We start from the raw sequence: 19,016 nt of genomic DNA, 5'->3' as shown, positions 1-19,016 counted from the left end.
CACACACCAAAACCCACACCCACCGACCCACCAGGCAGGAGGAGGAGGACGAGGAGGAGGAGACTCTGGTTGGGCAGCGTGGACACAGCCGCCCGGACTGACGGACTCTGCAGAGCTCCGCCACCAGCCCAGGATGTGGGGTTCGAAGGCTCCACGCGAGTCAAGACGGCCTCCCCCGCGGCCCCTCCACTGAGGTCCTGGGATCCCCGCCCTGGGGCCACCCCCTATCCCCGGTGCGGGGTCCAGCCCGAGGGCTGGCTGGCTGGCTCCGCCGGGCCAGCCCGCAGCCAGGGCGGACGGGGGCGCCCCTTGGCTTGGCGGGGGGTGGGGTGGGGTGGCGTGGGGGTGGCCCTGGGCGTGGCCCCGCCCGGCCCGGGCCACAGAGCTTTGCAGAAGCCGACGCAAAGCCCCTTTGGAAAACAGGCTCCTTCCTGCCAGAAAAAAAAAGCCTACAGCACCCGGTATTCCCAGGCGGTCTCCCATCCAAGTACTAACCAGGCCCGACCCTGCTTAGCTTCCGAGATCAGACGAGATCGGGCGCGTTCAGGGTGGTATGGCCGTAGACGCACGAGCCCGTCTCCGCGCCGCCCAAGAGCCTGCTCCGCGCCTGCGGCCGCGCTCCCCGGCCCGCCCCCGACGACAGCCGAGCCCAGCCGAGCCCAGCCCACCCCCCGGCCGCCCCTGGGCCCTCCCCGAGCCCCTCCCCGCTCCCGCAGCACGGACCAGGGCCCACGGGCCGGGCGGCCGGAGGGCGCGCGACCTAGAACCTGCTCGGCTCTGCTCAGGGGCCAGCCTTGCCCCCGCCACACCCCACTCCCCCACCCCGCACCCCCCGGCCGGGGCCTCCAGGGCTCCTTGGCTCTCGCCGACGCCTCGCCTCGGGGCCGCCCGCCGCGCCGTCCAGGGCAGGGCTTGGCACTGGACCCCGACTCGCCCCACCTGGGTCGGGGGCCAGGCAGGCCCCTCCCTGCCTCGGAGCCCGAGAGAGCCCTCCTCGGTCTGAGCCGTGGGCCTCTCTCTGGATCCCCGCTGGACAAGGCGTGGGGGGGTCGCCTTGGGCATCTGCCCATCGGGGCGCTGGGGTCACTCGTGGGTTACAGGCCCCGCCCCGCCCCGCCCCGCCCTTGCTGCCGCTTTCCCTGCCTTCAGCGAGTGGCTACCGCTCACTGGCCGGCGGGGGACGTGCCACGGTGGGCGAGGGCGAGGAGGCTGGCTGGCCTGGGTCATCCTCCCGGACGAACCCGGGTACACGCCGCCCTGCCCGTGCTCTCCCGGGGCCCTTGCCGGATTTGGGTGCCCGCCCGGCATCCCTCCCTCACCCCGGGGGAACTGTCTCCAACTCCTCCTCCTCCTCCTCCTCCTCCTCCTCCTCCTCCTCCTCCTCCTCCTCCTCCTAATCGTCCCCTCAGGACGTGTCCAGCCCGACGTCCCAAGGCTCGAGTCCAGTTGCAGGGGACACTGGCTGTGCTTGGCGGCCCCGCTCAGGCTCCTTCTCTCTTGGGAACTTGAGGGCCCGCTCTTCCGGCTCTGTGGTCCCTCCCCTCCCAGCCCACTGCCACAAGCGTGCTGCCAGCCAGCCGCCAGCCAGCCAGCCAGCCATCATCCATCCACCCATCCAGCCATTCTTCCATCATCAGTCCATCCTTCCATCCATCAACCCATCCACAAATCATCTATCCATCCATCCATCCATCCATCCACCCATCCATCCATCCATTCTTCCATCATCCATCCATCCATCCATCCATCCATCCACCATCCACTCATCCATCATTCATCTATCATCCATCCAGCCAGCCGTCCATCCAACTCCTCCCTCCTCTAGTTCAGACACTGCCTCCTCCGTGAACCGCTGAGGTCCCCACCCACCCAGCCACCCACCCACCCACCCACCCACACCCACACCCACACCCACACACACCAAAACCCACACCCACCGACCCACCAGGCAGGAGGAGGAGGACGAGGAGGAGGAGACTCTGGTTGGGCAGCGTGGACACAGCCGCCCGGACTGACGGACTCTGCAGAGCTCCGCCACCAGCCCAGGATGTGGGGTTCGAAGGCTCCACGCGAGTCAAGACGGCCTCCCCCGCGGCCCCTCCACTGAGGTCCTGGGATCCCCGCCCTGGGGCCACCCCCTATCCCCGGTGCGGGGTCCAGCCCGAGGGCTGGCTGGCTGGCTGGCTGGCTCCGCCGGGCCAGCCCGCAGCCAGGGCGGACGGGGGCGCCCCTTGGCTTGGCGGGGGGTGGGGTGGGGTGGCGTGGGGGTGGCCCTGGGCGTGGCCCCCGCCCGGCCCGGGCCACAGAGCTTTGCAGAAGCCGACGCAAAGCCCCTTTGGAAAACAGGCTCCTTCCTGCCAGAAAAAAAAAGCCTACAGCACCCGGTATTCCCAGGCGGTCTCCCATCCAAGTACTAACCAGGCCCGACCCTGCTTAGCTTCCGAGATCAGACGAGATCGGGCGCGTTCAGGGTGGTATGGCCGTAGACGCACGAGCCCGTCTCCGCGCCGCCCAAGAGCCTGCTCCGCGCCTGCGGCCGCGCTCCCCGGCCCGCCCCCGACGACAGCCGAGCCCAGCCGAGCCCAGCCCACCCCCCGGCCGCCCCTGGGCCCTCCCCGAGCCCCTCCCCGCTCCCGCAGCACGGACCAGGGCCCACGGGCCGGGCGGCCGGAGGGCGCGCGACCTAGAACCTGCTCGGCTCTGCTCAGGGGCCAGCCTTGCCCCCGCCACACCCCACTCCCCCACCCCGCACCCCCCGGCCGGGGCCTCCAGGGCTCCTTGGCTCTCGCCGACGCCTCGCCTCGGGGCCGCCCGCCGCGCCGTCCAGGGCAGGGCTTGGCTCTGGACCCCGACTCGCCCCACCTGGGTCGGGGGCCAGGCAGGCCCCTCCCTGCCTCGGAGCCCGAGAGAGCCCTCCTCGGTCTGAGCCGTGGGCCTCTCTCTGGATCCCCGCTGGACAAGGCGTGGGGGGGTCGCCTTGGGCATCTGCCCATCGGGGCGCTGGGGTCACTCGTGGGTTACAGGCCCCGCCCCGCCCCGCCCCGCCCCGCCCTTGCTGCCGCTTTCCCTGCCTTCAGCGAGTGGCTACCGCTCACTGGCCGGCGGGGGACGTGCCACGGTGGGCGAGGGCGAGGAGGCTGGCTGGCCTGGGTCATCCTCCCGGACGAACCCGGGTACACGCCGCCCTGCCCGTGCTCTCCCGGGGCCCTTGCCGGATTTGGGTGCCCGCCCGGCATCCCTCCCTCACCCCGGGGGAACTGTCTCCAACTCCTCCTCCTCCTCCTCCTCCTCCTCCTCCTCCTCCTCCTCCTCCTCCTCCTCCTCCTCCTAATCGTCCCCTCAGGACGTGTCCAGCCCGACGTCCCAAGGCTCGAGTCCAGTTGCAGGGGACACTGGCTGTGCTTGGCGGCCCCGCTCAGGCTCCTTCTCTCTTGGGAACTTGAGGGCCCGCTCTTCCGGCTCTGTGGTCCCTCCCCTCCCAGCCCACTGCCACAAGCGTGCTGCCAGCCAGCCAGCCAGCCATCATCCATCCACCCATCCAGCCATTCTTCCATCATCAGTCCATCCTTCCATCCATCAACCCATCCACAAATCATCTATCCATCCATCCATCCACCCATCCATCCATTCTTCCATCATCCATCCATCCATCCATCCATCCATCCATCCATCCATCCATCCACCATCCACTCATCCATCATTCATCTATCATCCATCCAGCCAGCCGTCCATCCAACTCCTCCCTCCTCTAGTTCAGACACTGCCTCCTCCGTGAACCGCTGAGGTCCCCACCCACCCAGCCACCCACCCACCCACCCACCCACACCCACACCCACACACACCAAAACCCACACCCACCGACCCACCAGGCAGGAGGAGGAGGACGAGGAGGAGGAGACTCTGGTTGGGCAGCGTGGACACAGCCGCCCGGACTGACGGACTCTGCAGAGCTCCGCCACCAGCCCAGGATGTGGGGTTCGAAGGCTCCACGCGAGTCAAGACGGCCTCCCCCGCGGCCCCTCCACTGAGGTCCTGGGATCCCCGCCCTGGGGCCACCCCCTATCCCCGGTGCGGGGTCCAGCCCGAGGGCTGGCTGGCTGGCTCCGCCGGGCCAGCCCGCAGCCAGGGCGGACGGGGGCGCCCCTTGGCTTGGCGGGGGGTGGGGTGGGGTGGCGTGGGGGTGGCCCTGGGCGTGGCCCCGCCCGGCCCGGGCCACAGAGCTTTGCAGAAGCCGACGCAAAGCCCCTTTGGAAAACAGGCTCCTTCCTGCCAGAAAAAAAAAGCCTACAGCACCCGGTATTCCCAGGCGGTCTCCCATCCAAGTACTAACCAGGCCCGACCCTGCTTAGCTTCCGAGATCAGACGAGATCGGGCGCGTTCAGGGTGGTATGGCCGTAGACGCACGAGCCCGTCTCCGCGCCGCCCAAGAGCCTGCTCCGCGCCTGCGGCCGCGCTCCCCGGCCCGCCCCCGACGACAGCCGAGCCCAGCCGAGCCCAGCCCACCCCCCGGCCGCCCCTGGGCCCTCCCCGAGCCCCTCCCCGCTCCCGCAGCACGGACCAGGGCCCACGGGCCGGGCGGCCGGAGGGGCGCGCGACCTAGAACCTGCTCGGCTCTGCTCAGGGGCCAGCCTTGCCCCCGCCACACCCCACTCCCCCACCCCGCACCCCCCCGGCCGGGGCCTCCAGGGCTCCTTGGCTCTCGCCGACGCCTCGCCTCGGGGCCGCCCGCCGCGCCGTCCAGGGCAGGGCTTGGCACTGGACCCCGACTCGCCCCACCTGGGTCGGGGGCCAGGCAGGCCCCTCCCTGCCTCGGAGCCCGAGAGAGCCCTCCTCGGTCTGAGCCGTGGGCCTCTCTCTGGATCCCCGCTGGACAAGGCGTGGGGGGGTCGCCTTGGGCATCTGCCCATCGGGGCGCTGGGGTCACTCGTGGGTTACAGGCCCCGCCCCGCCCCGCCCCGCCCCGCCCTTGCTGCCGCTTTCCCTGCCTTCAGCGAGTGGCTACCGCTCACTGGCCGGCGGGGGACGTGCCACGGTGGGCGAGGGCGAGGAGGCTGGCTGGCCTGGGTCATCCTCCCGGACGAACCCGGGTACACGCCGCCCTGCCCGTGCTCTCCCGGGGCCCTTGCCGGATTTGGGTGCCCGCCCGGCATCCCTCCCTCACCCCGGGGGAACTGTCTCCAACTCCTCCTCCTCCTCCTCCTCCTCCTCCTCCTCCTCCTCCTAATCGTCCCCTCAGGACGTGTCCAGCCCGACGTCCCAAGGCTCGAGTCCAGTTGCAGGGGACACTGGCTGTGCTTGGCGGCCCCGCTCAGGCTCCTTCTCTCTTGGGAACTTGAGGGCCCGCTCTTCCGGCTCTGTGGTCCCTCCCCTCCCAGCCCACTGCCACAAGCGTGCTGCCAGCCAGCCGCCAGCCAGCCAGCCAGCCATCATCCATCCACCCATCCAGCCATTCTTCCATCATCAGTCCATCCTTCCATCCATCAACCCATCCACAAATCATCTATCCATCCATCCATCCATCCATCCACCCATCCATCCATTCTTCCATCATCCATCCATCCATCCATCCATCCATCCACCATCCACTCATCCATCATTCATCTATCATCCATCCAGCCAGCCGTCCATCCAACTCCTCCCTCCTCTAGTTCAGACACTGCCTCCTCCGTGAACCGCTGAGGTCCCCACCCACCCAGCCACCCACCCACCCACCCACACCCACACCCACACCCACACACACCAAAACCCACACCCACCGACCCACCAGGCAGGAGGAGGAGGACGAGGAGGAGGAGACTCTGGTTGGGCAGCGTGGACACAGCCGCCCGGACTGACGGACTCTGCAGAGCTCCGCCACCAGCCCAGGATGTGGGGTTCGAAGACTCCACGCGAGTCAAGACGGCCTCCCCCGCGGCCCCTCCACTGAGGTCCTGGGATCCCCGCCCTGGGGCCACCCCCTATCCCCGGTGCGGGGTCCAGCCCGAGGGCTGGCTGGCTGGCTCCGCCGGGCCAGCCCGCAGCCAGGGCGGACGGGGGCGCCCCTTGGCTTGGCGGGGGGGTGGGGTGGGGTGGCGTGGGGGTGGCCCTGGGCGTGGCCCCGCCCGGCCCGGGCCACAGAGCTTTGCAGAAGCCGACGCAAAGCCCCTTTGGAAAACAGGCTCCTTCCTGCCAGAAAAAAAAAGCCTACAGCACCCGGTATTCCCAGGCGGTCTCCCATCCAAGTACTAACCAGGCCCGACCCTGCTTAGCTTCCGAGATCAGACGAGATCGGGCGCGTTCAGGGTGGTATGGCCGTAGACGCACGAGCCCGTCTCCGCGCCGCCCAAGAGCCTGCTCCGCGCCTGCGGCCGCGCTCCCCGGCCCGCCCCCGACGACAGCCGAGCCCAGCCGAGCCCAGCCCACCCCCCGGCCGCCCCTGGGCCCTCCCCGAGCCCCTCCCCGCTCCCGCAGCACGGACCAGGGCCCACGGGCCGGGCGGCCGGAGGGCGCGCGACCTAGAACCTGCTCGGCTCTGCTCAGGGGCCAGCCTTGCCCCCGCCACACCCCACTCCCCCACCCCGCACCCCCCGGCCGGGGCCTCCAGGGCTCCTTGGCTCTCGCCGACGCCTCGCCTCGGGGCCGCCCGCCGCGCCGTCCAGGGCAGGGCTTGGCACTGGACCCCGACTCGCCCCACCTGGGTCGGGGGCCAGGCAGGCCCCTCCCTGCCTCGGAGCCCGAGAGAGCCCTCCTCGGTCTGAGCCGTGGGCCTCTCTCTGGATCCCCGCTGGACAAGGCGTGGGGGGGTCGCCTTGGGCATCTGCCCATCGGGGCGCTGGGGTCACTCGTGGGTTACAGGCCCCGCCCCGCCCCGCCCCGCCCCGCCCTTGCTGCCGCTTTCCCTGCCTTCAGCGAGTGGCTACCGCTCACTGGCCGGCGGGGGACGTGCCACGGTGGGCGAGGGCGAGGAGGCTGGCTGGCCTGGGTCATCCTCCCGGACGAACCCGGGTACACGCCGCCCTGCCCGTGCTCTCCCGGGGCCCTTGCCGGATTTGGGTGCCCGCCCGGCATCCCTCCCTCACCCCGGGGGAACTGTCTCCAACTCCTCCTCCTCCTCCTCCTCCTCCTCCTAATCGTCCCCTCAGGACGTGTCCAGCCCGACGTCCCAAGGCTCGAGTCCAGTTGCAGGGGACACTGGCTGTGCTTGGCGGCCCCGCTCAGGCTCCTTCTCTCTTGGGAACTTGAGGGCCCGCTCTTCCGGCTCTGTGGTCCCTCCCCTCCCAGCCCACTGCCACAAGCGTGCTGCCAGCCAGCCGCCAGCCAGCCAGCCAGCCATCATCCATCCACCCATCCAGCCATTCTTCCATCATCAGTCCATCCTTCCATCCATCAACCCATCCACAAATCATCTATCCATCCATCCATCCACCCATCCATCCATTCTTCCATCATCCATCCATCCATCCATCCATCCATCCATCCATCCACCATCCACTCATCCATCATTCATCTATCATCCATCCAGCCAGCCGTCCATCCAACTCCTCCCTCCTCTAGTTCAGACACTGCCTCCTCCGTGAACCGCTGAGGTCCCCACCCACCCAGCCACCCACCCACCCACCCACCCACACCCACACCCACACCCACACACACCAAAACCCACACCCACCGACCCACCAGGCAGGAGGAGGAGGACGAGGAGGAGGAGACTCTGGTTGGGCAGCGTGGACACAGCCGCCCGGACTGACGGACTCTGCAGAGCTCCGCCACCAGCCCAGGATGTGGGGTTCGAAGGCTCCACGCGAGTCAAGACGGCCTCCCCCGCGGCCCCTCCACTGAGGTCCTGGGATCCCCGCCCTGGGGCCACCCCCTATCCCCGGTGCGGGGTCCAGCCCGAGGGCTGGCTGGCTGGCTGGCTGGCTCCGCCGGGCCAGCCCGCAGCCAGGGCGGACGGGGGCGCCCCTTGGCTTGGCGGGGGGTGGGGTGGGGTGGCGTGGGGGTGGCCCTGGGCGTGGCCCCGCCCGGCCCGGGCCACAGAGCTTTGCAGAAGCCGACGCAAAGCCCCTTTGGAAAACAGGCTCCTTCCTGCCAGAAAAAAAAAGCCTACAGCACCCGGTATTCCCAGGCGGTCTCCCATCCAAGTACTAACCAGGCCCGACCCTGCTTAGCTTCCGAGATCAGACGAGATCGGTCGCGTTCAGGGTGGTATGGCCGTACACGCACGAGCCCGTCTCCGCGCCGCCCAAGAGCCTGCTCCGCGCCTGCGGCCGCGCTCCCCGGCCCGCCCCCGACGACAGCCGAGCCCAGCCGAGCCCAGCCCACCCCCCGGCCGCCCCTGGGCCCTCCCCGAGCCCCTCCCCGCTCCCGCAGCACGGACCAGGGCCCACGGGCCGGGCGGCCGGAGGGCGCGCGACCTAGAACCTGCTCGGCTCTGCTCAGGGGCCAGCCTTGCCCCCGCCACACCCCACTCCCCCACCCCGCACCCCCCGGCCGGGGCCTCCAGGGCTCCTTGGCTCTCGCCGACGCCTCGCCTCGGGGCCGCCCGCCGCGCCGTCCAGGGCAGGGCTTGGCACTGGACCCCGACTCGCCCCACCTGGGTCGGGGGCCAGGCAGGCCCCTCCCTGCCTCGGAGCCCGAGAGAGCCCTCCTCGGTCTGAGCCGTGGGCCTCTCTCTGGATCCCCGCTGGACAAGGCGTGGGGGGGGTCGCCTTGGGCATCTGCCCATCGGGGCGCTGGGGTCACTCGTGGGTTACAGGCCCCGCCCCGCCCCGCCCCGCCCCGCCCTTGCTGCCGCTTTCCCTGCCTTCAGCGAGTGGCTACCGCTCACTGGCCGGCGGGGGACGTGCCACGGTGGGCGAGGGCGAGGAGGCTGGCTGGCCTGGGTCATCCTCCCGGACGAACCCGGGTACACGCCGCCCTGCCCGTGCTCTCCCGGGGCCCTTGCCGGATTTGGGTGCCCGCCCGGCATCCCTCCCTCACCCCGGGGGAACTGTCTCCAACTCCTCCTCCTCCTCCTCCTCCTCCTCCTCCTCCTCCTCCTCCTCCTCCTCCTCCTAATCGTCCCCTCAGGACGTGTCCAGCCCGACGTCCCAAGGCTCGAGTCCAGTTGCAGGGGACACTGGCTGTGCTTGGCGGCCCCGCTCAGGCTCCTTCTCTCTTGGGAACTTGAGGGCCCGCTCTTCCGGCTCTGTGGTCCCTCCCCTCCCAGCCCACTGCCACAAGCGTGCTGCCAGCCAGCCGCCAGCCAGCCAGCCAGCCATCATCCATCCACCCATCCAGCCATTCTTCCATCATCAGTCCATCCTTCCATCCATCAACCCATCCACAAATCATCTATCCATCCATCCATCCACCCATCCATCCATTCTTCCATCATCCATCCATCCATCCATCCATCCATCCATCCATCCATCCATCCACCATCCACTCATCCATCATTCATCTATCATCCATCCAGCCAGCCGTCCATCCAACTCCTCCCTCCTCTAGTTCAGACACTGCCTCCTCCGTGAACCGCTGAGGTCCCCACCCACCCAGCCACCCACCCACCCACCCACCCACACCCACACCCACACACACCAAAACCCACACCCACCGACCCACCAGGCAGGAGGAGGAGGACGAGGAGGAGGAGACTCTGGTTGGGCAGCGTGGACACAGCCGCCCGGACTGACGGACTCTGCAGAGCTCCGCCACCAGCCCAGGATGTGGGGTTCGAAGGCTCCACGCGAGTCAAGACGGCCTCCCCCGCGGCCCCTCCACTGAGGTCCTGGGATCCCCGCCCTGGGGCCACCCCCTATCCCCGGTGCGGGGTCCAGCCCGAGGGCTGGCTGGCTGGCTCCGCCGGGCCAGCCCGCAGCCAGGGCGGACGGGGGCGCCCCTTGGCTTGGCGGGGGGTGGGGTGGGGTGGCGTGGGGGTGGCCCTGGGCGTGGCCCCGCCCGGCCCGGGCCACAGAGCTTTGCAGAAGCCGACGCAAAGCCCCTTTGGAAAACAGGCTCCTTCCTGCCAGAAAAAAAAAGCCTACAGCACCCGGTATTCCCAGGCGGTCTCCCATCCAAGTACTAACCAGGCCCGACCCTGCTTAGCTTCCGAGATCAGACGAGATCGGGCGCGTTCAGGGTGGTATGGCCGTAGACGCACGAGCCCGTCTCCGCGCCGCCCAAGAGCCTGCTCCGCGCCTGCGGCCGCGCTCCCCGGCCCGCCCCCGACGACAGCCGAGCCCAGCCGAGCCCAGCCCACCCCCCGGCCGCCCCTGGGCCCTCCCCGAGCCCCTCCCCGCTCCCGCAGCACGGACCAGGGCCCACGGGCCGGGCGGCCGGAGGGCGCGCGACCTAGAACCTGCTCGGCTCTGCTCAGGGGCCAGCCTTGCCCCCGCCACACCCCACTCCCCCACCCCGCACCCCCCGGCCGGGGCCTCCAGGGCTCCTTGGCTCTCGCCGACGCCTCGCCTCGGGGCCGCCCGCCGCGCCGTCCAGGGCAGGGCTTGGCACTGGACCCCGACTCGCCCCACCTGGGTCGGGGGCCAGGCAGGCCCCTCCCTGCCTCGGAGCCCGAGAGAGCCCTCCTCGGTCTGAGCCGTGGGCCTCTCTCTGGATCCCCGCTGGACAAGGCGTGGGGGGGGTCGCCTTGGGCATCTGCCCATCGGGGCGCTGGGGTCACTCGTGGGTTACAGGCCCCGCCCCGCCCCGCCCCGCCCCGCCCTTGCTGCCGCTTTCCCTGCCTTCAGCGAGTGGCTACCGCTCACTGGCCGGCGGGGGACGTGCCACGGTGGGCGAGGGCGAGGAGGCTGGCTGGCCTGGGTCATCCTCCCGGACGAACCCGGGTACACGCCGCCCTGCCCGTGCTCTCCCGGGGCCCTTGCCGGATTTGGGTGCCCGCCCGGCATCCCTCCCTCACCCCGGGGGAACTGTCTCCAACTCCTCCTCCTCCTCCTCCTCCTCCTCCTCCTCCTCCTCCTAATCGTCCCCTCAGGACGTGTCCAGCCCGACGTCCCAAGGCTCGAGTCCAGTTGCAGGGGACACTGGCTGTGCTTGGCGGCCCCGCTCAGGCTCCTTCTCTCTTGGGAACTTGAGGGCCCGCTCTTCCGGCTCTGTGGTCCCTCCCCTCCCAGCCCACTGCCACAAGCGTGCTGCCAGCCAGCCGCCAGCCAGCCAGCCAGCCATCATCCATCCACCCATCCAGCCATTCTTCCATCATCAGTCCATCCTTCCATCCATCAACCCATCCACAAATCATCTATCCATCCATCCATCCATCCATCCACCCATCCATCCATTCTTCCATCATCCATCCATCCATCCATCCATCCACCATCCACTCATCCATCATTCATCTATCATCCATCCAGCCAGCCGTCCATCCAACTCCTCCCTCCTCTAGTTCAGACACTGCCTCCTCCGTGAACCGCTGAGGTCCCCACCCACCCAGCCACCCACCCACCCACCCACCCACACCCACACCCACACACACCAAAACCCACACCCACCGACCCACCAGGCAGGAGGAGGAGGACGAGGAGGAGGAGACTCTGGTTGGGCAGCGTGGACACAGCCGCCCGGACTGACGGACTCTGCAGAGCTCCGCCACCAGCCCAGGATGTGGGGTTCGAAGGCTCCACGCGAGTCAAGACGGCCTCCCCCGCGGCCCCTCCACTGAGGTCCTGGGATCCCCGCCCTGGGGCCACCCCCTATCCCCGGTGCGGGGTCCAGCCCGAGGGCTGGCTGGCTGGCTCCGCCGGGCCAGCCCGCAGCCAGGGCGGACGGGGGCGCCCCTTGGCTTGGCGGGGGGTGGGGTGGGGTGGCGTGGGGGTGGCCCTGGGCGTGGCCCCGCCCGGCCCGGGCCACAGAGCTTTGCAGAAGCCGACGCAAAGCCCCTTTGGAAAACAGGCTCCTTCCTGCCAGAAAAAAAAAGCCTACAGCACCCGGTATTCCCAGGCGGTCTCCCATCCAAGTACTAACCAGGCCCGACCCTGCTTAGCTTCCGAGATCAGACGAGATCGGGCGCGTTCAGGGTGGTATGGCCGTAGACGCACGAGCCCGTCTCCGCGCCGCCCAAGAGCCTGCTCCGCGCCTGCGGCCGCGCTCCCCGGCCCGCCCCCGACGACAGCCGAGCCCAGCCGAGCCCAGCCCACCCCCCGGCCGCCCCTGGGCCCTCCCCGAGCCCCTCCCCGCTCCCGCAGCACGGACCAGGGCCCACGGGCCGGACGGCCGGAGGGCGCGCGACCTAGAACCTGCTCGGCTCTGCTCAGGGGCCAGCCTTGCCCCCGCCACACCCCACTCCCCCACCCCGCACCCCCCGGCCGGGGCCTCCAGGGCTCCTTGGCTCTCGCCGACGCCTCGCCTCGGGGCCGCCCGCCGCGCCGTCCAGGGCAGGGCTTGGCACTGGACCCCGACTCGCCCCACCTGGGTCGGGGGCCAGGCAGGCCCCTCCCTGCCTCGGAGCCCGAGAGAGCCCTCCTCGGTCTGAGCCGTGGGCCTCTCTCTGGATCCCCGCTGGACAAGGCGTGGGGGGGTCGCCTTGGGCATCTGCCCATCGGGGCGCTGGGGTCACTCGTGGGTTACAGGCCCCGCCCCGCCCCGCCCCGCCCCGCCCTTGCTGCCGCTTTCCCTGCCTTCAGCGAGTGGCTACCGCTCACTGGCCGGCGGGGGACGTGCCACGGTGGGCGAGGGCGAGGAGGCTGGCTGGCCTGGGTCATCCTCCCGGACGAACCCGGGTACACGCCGCCCTGCCCGTGCTCTCCCGGGGCCCTTGCCGGATTTGGGTGCCCGCCCGGCATCCCTCCCTCACCCCGGGGGAACTGTCTCCAACTCCTCCTCCTCCTCCTCCTCCTCCTCCTCCTCCTCCTCCTCCTCCTCCTCCTAATCGTCCCCTCAGGACGTGTCCAGCCCGACGTCCCAAGGCTCGAGTCCAGTTGCAGGGGACACTGGCTGTGCTTGGCGGCCCCGCTCAGGCTCCTTCTCTCTTGGGAACTTGAGGGCCCGCTCTTCCGGCTCTGTGGTCCCTCCCCTCCCAGCCCACTGCCACAAGCGTGCTGCCAGCCAGCCGCCAGCCAGCCAGCCAGCCATCATCCATCCACCCATCCAGCCATTCTTCCATCATCAGTCCATCCTTCCATCCATCAACCCATCCACAAATCATCTATCCATCCATCCATCCACCCATCCATCCATTCTTCCATCATCCATCCATCCATCCATCCATCCATCCATCCATCCACCATCCACTCATCCATCATTCATCTATCATCCATCCAGCCAGCCGTCCATCCAACTCCTCCCTCCTCTAGTTCAGACACTGCCTCCTCCGTGAACCGCTGAGGTCCCCACCCACCCAGCCACCCACCCACCCACCCACCCACACCCACACCCACACACACCAAAACCCACACCCACCGACCCACCAGGCAGGAGGAGGAGGACGAGGAGGAGGAGACTCTGGTTGGGCAGCGTGGACACAGCCGCCCGGACTGACGGACTCTGCAGAGCTCCGCCACCAGCCCAGGATGTGGGGTTCGAAGGCTCCACGCGAGTCAAGACGGCCTCCCCCGCGGCCCCTCCACTGAGGTCCTGGGATCCCCGCCCTGGGGCCACCCCCTATCCCCGGTGCGGGGTCCAGCCCGAGGGCTGGCTGGCTGGCTCCGCCGGGCCAGCCCGCAGCCAGGGCGGACGGGGGCGCCCCTTGGCTTGGCGGGGGGTGGGGTGGGGTGGCGTGGGGGTGGCCCTGGGCGTGGCCCCGCCCGGCCCGGGCCACAGAGCTTTGCAGAAGCCGACGCAAAGCCCCTTTGGAAAACAGGCTCCTTCCTGCCAGAAAAAAAAAGCCTACAGCACCCGGTATTCCCAGGCGGTCTCCCATCCAAGTACTAACCAGGCCCGACCCTGCTTAGCTTCCGAGATCAGACGAGATCGGGCGCGTTCAGGGTGGTATGGCCGTAGACGCACGAGCCCGTCTCCGCGCCGCCCAAGAGCCTGCTCCGCGCCTGCGGCCGCGCTCCCCGGCCCGCCCCCGACGACAGCCGAGCCCAGCCGAGCCCAGCCCACCCCCCGGCCGCCCCTGGGCCCTCCCCGAGCCCCTCCCCGCTCCCGCAGCACGGACCAGGGCCCACGGGCCGGGCGGCCGGAGGGCGCGCGACCTAGAACCTGCTCGGCTCTGCTCAGGGGCCAGCCTTGCCCCCGCCACACCCCACTCCCCCACCCCGCACCCCCCGGCCGGGGCCTCCAGGGCTCCTTGGCTCTCGCCGACGCCTCGCCTCGGGGCCGCCCGCCGCGCCGTCCAGGGCAGGGCTTGGCACTGGACCCCGACTCGCCCCACCTGGGTCGGGGGCCAGGCAGGCCCCTCCCTGCCTCGGAGCCCGAGAGAGCCCTCCTCGGTCTGAGCCGTGGGCCTCTCTCTGGATCCCCGCTGGACAAGGCGTGGGGGGGGTCGCCTTGGGCATCTGCCCATCGGGGCGCTGGGGTCACTCGTGGGTTACAGGCCCCGCCCCGCCCCGCCCCGCCCCGCCCTTGCTGCCGCTTTCCCTGCCTTCAGCGAGTGGCTACCGCTCACTGGCCGGCGGGGGACGTGCCACGGTGGGCGAGGGCGAGGAGGCTGGCTGGCCTGGGTCATCCTCCCGGACGAACCCGGGTACACGCCGCCCTGCCCGTGCTCTCCCGGGGCCCTTGCCGGATTTGGGTGCCCGCCCGGCATCCCTCCCTCACCCCGGGGGAACTGTCTCCAACTCCTCCTCCTCCTCCTCCTCCTCCTCCTCCTCCTCCTCCTAATCGTCCCCTCAGGACGTGTCCAGCCCGACGTCCCAAGGCTCGAGTCCAGTTGCAGGGGACACTGGCTGTGCTTGGCGGCCCCGCTCAGGCTCCTTCTCTCTTGGGAACTTGAGGGCCCGCTCTTCCGGCTCTGTGGTCCCTCCCCTCCCAGCCCACTGCCACAAGCGTGCTGCCAGCCAGCCGCCAGCCAGCCAGCCAGCCATCATCCATCCACCCATCCAGCCATTCTTCCATCATCAGTCCATCCTTCCATCCATCAACCCATCCACAAATCATCTATCCATCCATCCATCCATCCATCCACCCATCCATCCATTCTTCCATCATCCATCCATCCATCCATCCATCCATCCACCATCCACTCATCCATCATTCATCTATCATCCAGCCAGCCAGCCGTCCATCCAACTCCTCCCTCCTCTAGTTCAGACACTGCCTCCTCCGTGAACCGCTGAGGTCCCCACCCACCCAGCCACCCACCCACCCACCCACCCACACCCACACCCACACACACCAAAACCCACACCCACCGACCCACCAGGCAGGAGGAGGAGGACGAGGAGGAGGAGACTCTGGTTGGGCAGCGTGGACACAGCCGCCCGGACTGACGGACTCTGCAGAGCTCCGCCACCAGCCCAGGATGTGGGGTTCGAAGGCTCCACGCGAGTCAAGACGGCCTCCCCCGCGGCCCCTCCACTGAGGTCCTGGGATCCCCGCCCTGGGGCCACCCCCTATCCCCGGTGCGGGGTCCAGCCCGAGGGCTGGCTGGCTGGCTCCGCCGGGCCAGCCCGCAGCCAGGGCGGACGGGGGCGCCCCTTGGCTTGGCGGGGGGTGGGGTGGGGTGGCGTGGGGGTGGCCCTGGGCGTGGCCCCGCCCGGCCCGGGCCACAGAGCTTTGCAGAAGCCGACGCAAAGCCCCTTTGGAAAACAGGCTCCTTCCTGCCAGAAAAAAAAAGCCTACAGCACCCGGTATTCCCAGGCGGTCTCCCATCCAAGTACTAACCAGGCCCGACCCTGCTTAGCTTCCGAGATCAGACGAGATCGGGCGCGTTCAGGGTGGTATGGCCGTAGACGCACGAGCCCGTCTCCGCGCCGCCCAAGAGCCTGCTCCGCGCCTGCGGCCGCGCTCCCCGGCCCGCCCCCGACGACAGCCGAGCCCAGCCGAGCCCAGCCCACCCCCCGGCCGCCCCTGGGCCCTCCCCGAGCCCCTCCCCGCTCCCGCAGCACGGACCAGGGCCCACGGGCCGGGCGGCCGGAGGGCGCGCGACCTAGAACCTGCTCGGCTCTGCTCAGGGGCCAGCCTTGCCCCCGCCACACCCCACTCCCCCACCCCGCACCCCCCGGCCGGGGCCTCCAGGGCTCCTTGGCTCTCGCCGACGCCTCGCCTCGGGGCCGCCCGCCGCGCCGTCCAGGGCAGGGCTTGGCACTGGACCCCGACTCGCCCCACCTGGGTCGGGGGCCAGGCAGGCCCCTCCCTGCCTCGGAGCCCGAGAGAGCCCTCCTCGGTCTGAGCCGTGGGCCTCTCTCTGGATCCCCGCTGGACAAGGCGTGGGGGGGTCGCCTTGGGCATCTGCCCATCGGGGCGCTGGGGTCACTCGTGGGTTACAGGCCCCGCCCCGCCCCGCCCCGCCCCGCCCCGCCCCGCCCTTGCTGCCGCTTTCCCTGCCTTCAGCGAGTGGCTACCGCTCACTGGCCGGCGGGGGACGTGCCACGGTGGGCGAGGGCGAGGAGGCTGGCTGGCCTGGGTCATCCTCCCGGACGAACCCGGGTACACGCCGCCCTGCCCGTGCTCTCCCGGGGCCCTTGCCGGATTTGGGTGCCCGCCCGGCATCCCTCCCTCACCCCGGGGGAACTGTCTCCAACTCCTCCTCCTCCTCCTCCTCCTCCTCCTAATCGTCCCCTCAGGACGTGTCCAGCCCGACGTCCCAAGGCTCGAGTCCAGTTGCAGGGGACACTGGCTGTGCTTGGCGGCCCCGCTCAGGCTCCTTCTCTCTTGGGAACTTGAGGGCCCGCTCTTCCGGCTCTGTGGTCCCTCCCCTCCCAGCCCACTGCCACAAGCGTGCTGCCAGCCAGCCGCCAGCCAGCCAGCCAGCCATCATCCATCCACCCATCCAGCCATTCTTCCATCATCAGTCCATCCTTCCATCCATCAACCCATCCACAAATCATCTATCCATCCATCCATCCACCCATCCATCCATTCTTCCATCATCCATCCATCCATCCATCCATCCATCCATCCATCCATCCACCATCCACTCATCCATCATTCATCTATCATCCATCCAGCCAGCCGTCCATCCAACTCCTCCCTCCTCTAGTTCAGACACTGCCTCCTCCGTGAACCGCTGAGGTCCCCACCCACCCAGCCACCCACCCACCCACCCACCCACACCCACACCCACACACACCAAAACCCACACCCACCGACCCACCAGGCAGGAGGAGGAGGACGAGGAGGAGGAGACTCTGGTTGGGCAGCGTGGACACAGCCGCCCGGACTGACGGACTCTGCAGAGCTCCGCCACCAGCCCAGGATGTGGGGTTCGAAGGCTCCACGCGAGTCAAGACGGCCTCCCCCGCGGCCCCTCCACTGAGGTCCTGGGATCCCCGCCCTGGGGCCACCCCCTATCCCCGGTGCGGGGTCCAGCCCGAGGGCTGGCTGGCTGGCTCCGCCGGGCCAGCCCGCAGCCAGGGCGGACGGGGGCGCCCCTTGGCTTGGCGGGGGGTGGGGTGGGGTGGCGTGGGGGTGGCCCTGGGCGTGGCCCCGCCCGGCCCGGGCCACAGAGCTTTGCAGAAGCCGACGCAAAGCCCCTTTGGAAAACAGGCTCCTTCCTGCCAGAAAAAAAAAGCCTACAGCACCCGGTATTCCCAGGCGGTCTCCCATCCAAGTACTAACCAGGCCCGACCCTGCTTAGCTTCCGAGATCAGACGAGATCGGGCGCGTTCAGGGTGGTATGGCCGTAGACGCACGAGCCCGTCTCCGCGCCGCCCAAGAGCCTGCTCCGCGCCTGCGGCCGCGCTCCCCGGCCCGCCCCCGACGACAGCCGAGCCCAGCCGAGCCCAGCCCACCCCCCGGCCGCCCCTGGGCCCTCCCCGAGCCCCTCCCCGCTCCCGCAGCACGGACCAGGGCCCACGGGCCGGGCGGCCGGAGGGCGCGCGACCTAGAACCTGCTCGGCTCTGCTCAGGGGCCAGCCTTGCCCCCGCCACACCCCACTCCCCCACCCCGCACCCCCCGGCCGGGGCCTCCAGGGCTCCTTGGCTCTCGCCGACGCCTCGCCTCGGGGCCGCCCGCCGCGCCGTCCAGGGCAGGGCTTGGCACTGGACCCCGACTCGCCCCACCTGGGTCGGGGGCCAGGCAGGCCCCTCCCTGCCTCGGAGCCCGAGAGAGCCCTCCTCGGTCTGAGCCGTGGGCCTCTCTCTGGATCCCCGCTGGACAAGGCGTGGGGGGGTCGCCTTGGGCATCTGCCCATCGGGGCGCTGGGGTCACTCGTGGGTTACAGGCCCCGCCCCGCCCCGCCCCGCCCCGCCCTTGCTGCCGCTTTCCCTGCCTTCAGCGAGTGGCTACCGCTCACTGGCCGGCGGGGGACGTGCCACGGTGGGCGAGGGCGAGGAGGCTGGCTGGCCTGGGTCATCCTCCCGGACGAACCCGGGTACACGCCGCCCTGCCCGTGCTCTCCCGGGGCCCTTGCCGGATTTGGGTGCCCGCCCGGCATCCCTCCCTCACCCCGGGGGAACTGTCTCCAACTCCTCCTCCTCCTCCTCCTCCTCCTCCTAATCGTCCCCTCAGGACGTGTCCAGCCCGACGTCCCAAGGCTCGAGTCCAGTTGCAGGGGACACTGGCTGTGCTTGGCGGCCCCGCTCAGGCTCCTTCTCTCTTGGGAACTTGAGGGCCCGCTCTTCCGGCTCTGTGGTCCCTCCCCTCCCAGCCCACTGCCACAAGCGTGCTGCCAGCCAGCCGCCAGCCAGCCAGCCAGCCATCATCCATCCACCCATCCAGCCATTCTTCCATCATCAGTCCATCCTTCCATCCATCAACCCATCCACAAATCATCTATCCATCCATCCATCCACCCATCCATCCATTCTTCCATCATCCATCCATCCATCCATCCATCCATCCATCCATCCATCCACCATCCACTCATCCATCATTCATCTATCATCCATCCAGCCAGCCGTCCATCCAACTCCTCCCTCCTCTAGTTCAGACACTGCCTCCTCCGTGAACCGCTGAGGTCCCCACCCACCCAGCCACCCACCCACCCACCCACCCACACCCA

At 69.8% G+C, this 19,016-nt stretch overlaps 10 non-coding genes across 10 annotated transcripts; all 10 read right to left on the bottom strand.

The window, feature by feature from the left end:
• Nucleotides 1-446: 446 nt before the first annotated feature.
• Nucleotides 447-565, bottom strand: LOC132650475 (5S ribosomal RNA). The gene has a single exon (XR_009588837.1). It is a non-coding gene; the product is annotated as a 5S ribosomal RNA (ribosomal RNA).
• A 1,804-nt stretch (nt 566-2,369) lies between these two features.
• LOC132650474 (5S ribosomal RNA) lies at nt 2,370-2,488 on the bottom strand. The gene has a single exon (XR_009588836.1). It is a non-coding gene; the product is annotated as a 5S ribosomal RNA (ribosomal RNA).
• A 1,793-nt stretch (nt 2,489-4,281) lies between these two features.
• On the bottom strand, nt 4,282-4,400 carry LOC132650472 (5S ribosomal RNA). The gene has a single exon (XR_009588834.1). It is a non-coding gene; the product is annotated as a 5S ribosomal RNA (ribosomal RNA).
• Nucleotides 4,401-6,180: 1,780 nt separating this feature from the next.
• On the bottom strand, nt 6,181-6,299 carry LOC132650471 (5S ribosomal RNA). Its single transcript, XR_009588833.1, has one exon. It is a non-coding gene; the product is annotated as a 5S ribosomal RNA (ribosomal RNA).
• A 1,777-nt stretch (nt 6,300-8,076) lies between these two features.
• Nucleotides 8,077-8,195, bottom strand: LOC132650448 (5S ribosomal RNA). Its single transcript, XR_009588810.1, has one exon. It is a non-coding gene; the product is annotated as a 5S ribosomal RNA (ribosomal RNA).
• Nucleotides 8,196-9,994: 1,799 nt separating this feature from the next.
• On the bottom strand, nt 9,995-10,113 carry LOC132650470 (5S ribosomal RNA). Its single transcript, XR_009588832.1, has one exon. It is a non-coding gene; the product is annotated as a 5S ribosomal RNA (ribosomal RNA).
• Nucleotides 10,114-11,885: 1,772 nt separating this feature from the next.
• On the bottom strand, nt 11,886-12,004 carry LOC132650469 (5S ribosomal RNA). Its single transcript, XR_009588831.1, has one exon. It is a non-coding gene; the product is annotated as a 5S ribosomal RNA (ribosomal RNA).
• Nucleotides 12,005-13,791: 1,787 nt separating this feature from the next.
• On the bottom strand, nt 13,792-13,910 carry LOC132650468 (5S ribosomal RNA). The gene has a single exon (XR_009588830.1). It is a non-coding gene; the product is annotated as a 5S ribosomal RNA (ribosomal RNA).
• Nucleotides 13,911-15,686: 1,776 nt separating this feature from the next.
• LOC132650467 (5S ribosomal RNA) lies at nt 15,687-15,805 on the bottom strand. The gene has a single exon (XR_009588829.1). It is a non-coding gene; the product is annotated as a 5S ribosomal RNA (ribosomal RNA).
• Nucleotides 15,806-17,582: 1,777 nt separating this feature from the next.
• Nucleotides 17,583-17,701, bottom strand: LOC132650466 (5S ribosomal RNA). The gene has a single exon (XR_009588828.1). It is a non-coding gene; the product is annotated as a 5S ribosomal RNA (ribosomal RNA).
• Between the last annotated feature and the right edge of the window lie 1,315 nt (nt 17,702-19,016).

This window comes from Meriones unguiculatus (assembly GCF_030254825.1).
Source record: "Meriones unguiculatus strain TT.TT164.6M chromosome 10 unlocalized genomic scaffold, Bangor_MerUng_6.1 Chr10_unordered_Scaffold_79, whole genome shotgun sequence".
Lineage (NCBI taxonomy): Eukaryota > Metazoa > Chordata > Mammalia > Rodentia > Muridae > Meriones > Meriones unguiculatus.
The sequence above is the reverse complement of the archived record's forward strand: the minus strand, read 5'-3'. Positions and strand labels throughout refer to the sequence as shown.